The sequence below is a fragment of the Macrobrachium rosenbergii genome, chromosome 59 (assembly GCF_040412425.1).
Source record: "Macrobrachium rosenbergii isolate ZJJX-2024 chromosome 59, ASM4041242v1, whole genome shotgun sequence".
NCBI classification, from domain to species: Eukaryota; Metazoa; Arthropoda; class Malacostraca; order Decapoda; family Palaemonidae; genus Macrobrachium; species Macrobrachium rosenbergii.
The window spans coordinates 291,795-298,420 of NC_089799.1; positions in this window are offsets into that span (position 1 = coordinate 291,795).

The following is a 6,626-nucleotide window of genomic DNA, read 5'->3' on the forward strand; positions in this document are numbered from 1 at the left end:
GCTTTTCCGCAAGCATCTAGAAGCATAATGAACTCCTTTTTAGGCTGAAAAACAAAAACACCGCAGAAAATACAGAGTTCAGTCCATATAAAAAAACGTGTCCTTTTTAAAGAACTCATGTCGGCGTACATCTTTTGTCATTAGAATAACTAAAAAGGTGCCGAGTAGGATATTACTGTCATTTCAAAGGAAGTTTTCATATATATCTGACTGATTGGTGTTTTATGGGTATATAGTTATTGTTACATTTTAGAAACTAGAGAAATACTGTTTAGCATAATATTTTGTGGACACATTCTTGAACCCTATTGAAGCCATAGCAAATCGAATTTTTAAAGATTATTGGGTTTTTTTAGTCAAAGAACTCATGTTACATCTTTGTTTACTGTGATTGTAAATTCTGGTGTAAGAAAGTGTATACTTGTAAGAATATTGTGTCATTTACGTTGGTGCTAATAATAGGTTATATCATAAAAGATACAACTGAATGTACCATTTGTTTAGGGCTGAATATCACAATCATCAGAGGTAGCACATAAATATCTGTAGACACCTTTAAGTAGTGTTAGGATTCTGTAGAAAGTAAGTGATTGTAGCTCATATCCCATTCTAGAGTCAGGTAGATCCTTAGCTAATTGCATTGCAAGGGCAAAATCTGTTCAGGGAAAAGAATAAAGTAATCAAGGCGAACAGCTTGCTTAGCACAGGCCTTTGTGCCGAAAGGGAGTGAATGCCTTCTAAAGGGGGGAAACTATTATAAATATTCCCTGTTTGACCTCTCTTCCTTGCTTTAATCGAATACAAGAAATTTATCTTTGTTAAAGTAAGAGGGCAGGCAATGTAGGTTGTAGTGAGTGGGAAGCAGTGTTTTCGATTTAGAAGTGCTTTCAAATTCCATACGCCAACTGCCGAGACATTAACTTAGAGGTCTGTAAATCAGGGATAGGTTTTGCTAGGTCAAGCCCTGGGTATGCGGAGTTTTGAAGCAAATGCCAAGACGATGCCCCAGCATCGGGACTCTCCACTCAGCTGTCACAGCGTTAGGACGTGACCCGGCTGTCGTCCAAGCCTCCTTAGTTTCCCGCTTTTGTTCAAACTGGGGAGAAATTTGCTATTTCAATGGACCAAGGAATCTCATGCAACTGATCTCTGCATTAGCTAACCCAGGGGTAAGTCTGACTTGGCAATTGCTCCCAGTTCTCTTTCCCTTTGACTGAATCTCTCATTTTCACTTGTTCAAAATTTCCGCTCTTAAACAGTCACTGGCTAAGAAATCCTAGTAAAACATCCCAATTATGAAGTTGTCTATCAAGTGCAATTATTGTTGTCTAGTGAAGTCACATAACTTATCCTCCACGGTGTTAAATGTATTATTTTTGAACTAAGAATTATCCCCTTGTGATTAGCAATGACAAGTGAGAGTTTCTGTAATACAAGATTGTTATTGGGATACGTCCTTTTCCAGAATTACGTACGTCTTGTGCTTGCGCAACATCCTCTTTCTTGGAGAAGAATCTGCATCATTAACATCAAGAAGCCTTAATTCGACCTTACAGTAAATTACTGACACAGCATCTGAGAAGCATATATCTGTTGCCTTCATTCTATGTAGCATTGAAACGTGTCCTAAGATGGACTATATGCTGAGCTGCTGTTAGCTCTTGTAAATAACCTCGTTCATTTTATTTTATTTACTTTCTTTGCTGAAACTAGTATTCCAGTAAGTTTGCTGAATTCATTCATGCAGTTATGAATAAACCTCTATTCTTTGTTAACAAGTGTTAACTGGCAACCTGATCTATTCACTATCTGTCCTTTAGAGTTAAGTTTAGCCTTAATTGACAGAATTACGTGGGTCTTAGGTAAAGCAAGGCAATAAAAATCAAAGTAAATAATAATTAAACTCATTCGCTGAAGGACCCACATAACAATATATATATATATGTACAGTATATATAAAGATATATATATATATATATATATATATATGTGTGTATATCTATATATACTATATATATATATATATATATATATATATATATATATATATATATATATATATATATATATATATATATATATATATATATATACATATATATATATATATATATATATATATATATATATATATATATATATATATATATATATGTCTATATATATATATATATATATATATATATATATATATATATATATATATATATATATATATATATATATATATATATATATATATATATAGTGTAGAGAACCACATGAAAGGTGAAGATTAAAGACCAGGTACCAAGTGCTTTCACAGCATATTGCGTACACTTCTTCAGGGTACAAAGTAAAATAAATAAATAGAAATAAATAGAGAGACAAACAAGAAAACTTCACAAAACAAAGATCAAAGCCATTAACAAACAAAACATCATTACAGTATGTAATCACTAGTTTGAAGAAAACAAACTGTCACTACCAAACAATAAGTAAAAATACTTTGAAAGTGCTTAAGAACTGAAACTGCAGTTAGAACAAGCTGTTGCTAAAAGGTGACATTGTACTTCCCTACAATTTTATGAACAAGGTAATTATCTAATTTAAAAAGACCAGAACTAAGATTCATAAGTTGATTGTTAAAATGCTTAACAAAGGCAGATTCAATTATATTTCTCTTAACAATGTGGTTACAAAAAATTATTTCAGATGAATTTTTCCAGTCTATACAACGGCCAAAATCATTCATATGTACAAATAAAGCACTTGTCAATTTACCTGTTCGAACCGAATAACGATGCTGTTTTAGACGGTGTCAATACAGCCACTCATTTGTTTTGGGAAGTTGCGAACAATGATCTTCTGAAATGTCCCAGAGGACTGTGAAGCAGCAGGTAACCATCGATGGGCGAGTAGTGACACATGCCTTCTATGTAGTGCCAGCATTGCAAGTAGAAGGAATTTCAGTTATATTAGGATTTGATTTTGTGGATAGGAACGCAACAATAATAGCTGGCACAGACGGGAAGGGGATCGAAGGATGCTGAAAAAGACAACGAATCCCCACAGAGGTCCCCGGGAGTGACCGGGCTGCCTACGAGTCTCCCTAAGAACGAAGGGTGGGTGGACATGAGACCTTGAACCTTGTGAAATAGCAGATGCTTCTCAGTTCTCACACCCTCGCCACCTTGAGTAGCACGCGTCAGGGTCACGGTGAAGAACGTCTGGATAGACTCCTGCGAACAGATGGTGGTCCTACCCCTGTAACTTATCAAAATGTTGTCAAGGAAATTATAGAAAGTTATCAAAATGTAATCGCAATTAGCGACGAAACCCCAGGCAGAATAAATAATTTTCCTTTTGTTATAGAGACCGGCGATCAACCACCCACAAGATCTAAGCCGTTTAGAGTTCCAGTTTGTTACCAGCGGGAAGTGGAGAACGAAATTAATAAATTAAGGGAATAAGGGACAATCAGAGAAAGTGAATATCCTTAATCGTGATTGTTAAAAAGGAGGATGGTTCTCTTAGGCTATGTGTTGATTATAGAAAGTTGAATAGTATCACAAAAGACAATGCATTCCCGTTGCCATCTATCGAGGAATTGTTGGTTGAAGTCAGAGATAGTAAATTCTTCACCATCTTCGATTTAAAGTCAGGTTATCATCAAATACATATAGACGAGAGTAGCAAAGAAAAGACAGCCTTTATAGCCAATGATCAATTGTTTAAATATAATTACCTACCTTTTGGAGTAAAGAACGCTCCTGCTCATTTTTCTCGTGTTACGATGTCCGTATTAGCTTCGCTTTTACGGCATAGCGTGTTTGTATACTTAGATGACATAATCATAATAGGGGGCAGAATCCATCTGAAAAGGCTGCAACTGAGGAAACGTAAACTCGAGACCGCCTACTTAGAGCCGTATCGCGTGAAAGAAATTAAAAACGACACCGCAGTGATCCAACATATTAAAACCGATGTCCAAGGCGGGTACCCCCTATCACACATGCACCCCGTCAAAGAAGATGTCTTGATGTGGCACCTGAATAAGCCAGTACCCCCTTTCCCGGGACTGCCTGGCTATCCGGGAGAGGAGAGTGAAAATGACGTGTAAGCATGTCTGGGGATCATTAATAGTGCACCCAATGTGCACACAGACGAAGGTTACAAATACTGGTGTCATGTCATGTGCTGTTGTGAAAAGAAAACATCATAGGCTGAACGTTTCTATGTACTTGCATTCCATGTTTTTTTTATTTCATTTTTTGTGGTTGATTTTGTTCATGTCTAATTGATGTCATTTGTTCTTTTTATTCAATTGCTGTGATTATACAAAATTATTTTGTCTTGATGACTGACAGTAATCTGGTTTTTGCCTTGTTTTGATTTTTTGAACTGCAGGTTATTGCAATCCTATTCAAAGAAAATTGTGTGTGTTAATGTGTGGAGCTAAAAATTATTATTCCATTCATCCTATATAATTCTTTTTTTTTATTAAAAAAATCATAGCAATGTGATGTGTGGAATTCATAACACTGAAAATTGCCAACTCTAACCGCGCAATTTGACCCTGGGTTGTTAAGTTTTAGTTTTTGTTTCTGCATGAATTATTGATGACATATGTCGAGAGATATGGTACTCAAGTGGCAGTGCACAAATAGCAGAAAAACTAAAAAAAAAAAAAGGCGTTGTGAGTCCTGTGAGATGCAGAACTTTTAGGGGGGAGTGGTGAACTGATTTATATAGAAATTCATGTGTGAGACAACAGAAAATCTGCTAGTTGTTTGTATGTCTTTGTGATCAGAGAGTAACAGATACTGCTGATTCGTTGAACGCCATACAATCGTTGGGGTTTGGCGTGGGCAATTCAAATGAGTGCCATACATCGAAGACCCTTATTGGTTCCTTTCAATTATAAGAAACCAATCAGCTGAAGTCTATGACCTAAGCAAGTTCAGTTTGAAAAGTTAATGACCAGTAAGGGTTTAGCAGTTGACAGGTTAGGGCGCGTCCCTAAGACAGTGATCAGCACGTCACCTCTAAGTACCTTCCGACTATAATTACATGATTAAGTAGCGTAATATTAGCAACAGGGCCCTGTGTAACTATTAAGGAAAATACACGTGTTAATTATACCTTACGCTTTTCATTTGTACTGGTAGACCCTTTACTCGTATATGACTGAGAATCAGGTCATATACTGTATATATATACATAGACATAAATGCATTTATATATATATATATAAATGCATATATATATATATATATATATATATATATATATATATATATATATATATATATATATATATATATATATATTATGTGTATATATATGTATATTGTTATGACGTGAAGTGTCCAGTGTCTGTTCTTCAAATCAAACCTGATATCTAAGTGCTTGTCCCGGAGTCTAGTGCACCATTTATATATGGTGACCCCGGAGTGTCCAGTGTCTGTTCTTTAAATCAAACCTGGTATCTAAGTGCTTGATATTTGATTACCAAACTTACCATTTATTCAACAATTATAGTTACCTCACAAAAGCCAGACACCTGAACCCTCATCACACATACAAGACGACTGATTTCTCTAAAGGCAATAGTGATCCCTTATAAACTTATCAATCATGAAAGAAAGCAGATTAAGTTCGTTAAACAGGTGCGAGGTAAAATCTAAGGGCGTCACTCCATTAACATTATAAAAGTTCAAGTATTTCCATTTATTTCATTTCCCTGGTTCGAGCTCACTTCAATTACTTGAAGGAAAACATCTCACCACTCTATCTCTAATTCAAATCAAAATTACTGGTGGGTCAATGAATGAAACTCTGATATAATATTTTAAATACAAAAATTTATTTCTAAATTCAAAGATTATACATGATATTAACAGTCTCAGGGAAATTTATTATTACTTGAAAAATTGGATTAAATCTGAATTAATCATCAGTCAAAATTAAATCAGAAATTAATTTATCAATTAATCAAAATTTATAAAAGAAGAATTTGAATTGTTAACAAGATTTCAATTCCCAAGTGTTAAACAAAATAAGGCAAATAAATCAATCATGTAAAAATGTGGATACAAAAGACACAGAAATATACTCTGCAAAAGATTAGATATTATTATGATTAGCAAGAAATCGCTAGCAAATTGCCTCCCCCCCCCTCCTTTGTTGTTTTTGGTTGTTCTGTTGTGTTTTATTTACTGCCAGCCGGCCGATTGATAGACCATCTGTCTATCGACTTAAAAACAAGGGTTTAAAAGATTAAAGCCGCTCCCATTTTTTATAAAGATCTTTCCTTCGAGGCAAAAGTAATCTGGCTTGGGTGTTTCTCCTACAGGCCAAAACCTCCCCTGCAGGCAGCAGGTGCAATGAGTCAAAACATCTGTGTTGGACGCCCCCCTGCCCCCAATAGGAGGGGATAAAAAGCAGAAACCGACGAGGTCGACACACACACGCAGGCTGGAAGATATGGAATGAAGACGTCCTCAACACCTGGCCCCATCGATGCCCTTGCATCCCAACCACGTGGCCCTTTCCAAAGTATACGTTTCCTCGTGCCCCTCGACCACATTCCAAGTATTCGCTCCACTGTTGGCCTGCCTCGAGCCCACATGCCATTGCTTGGA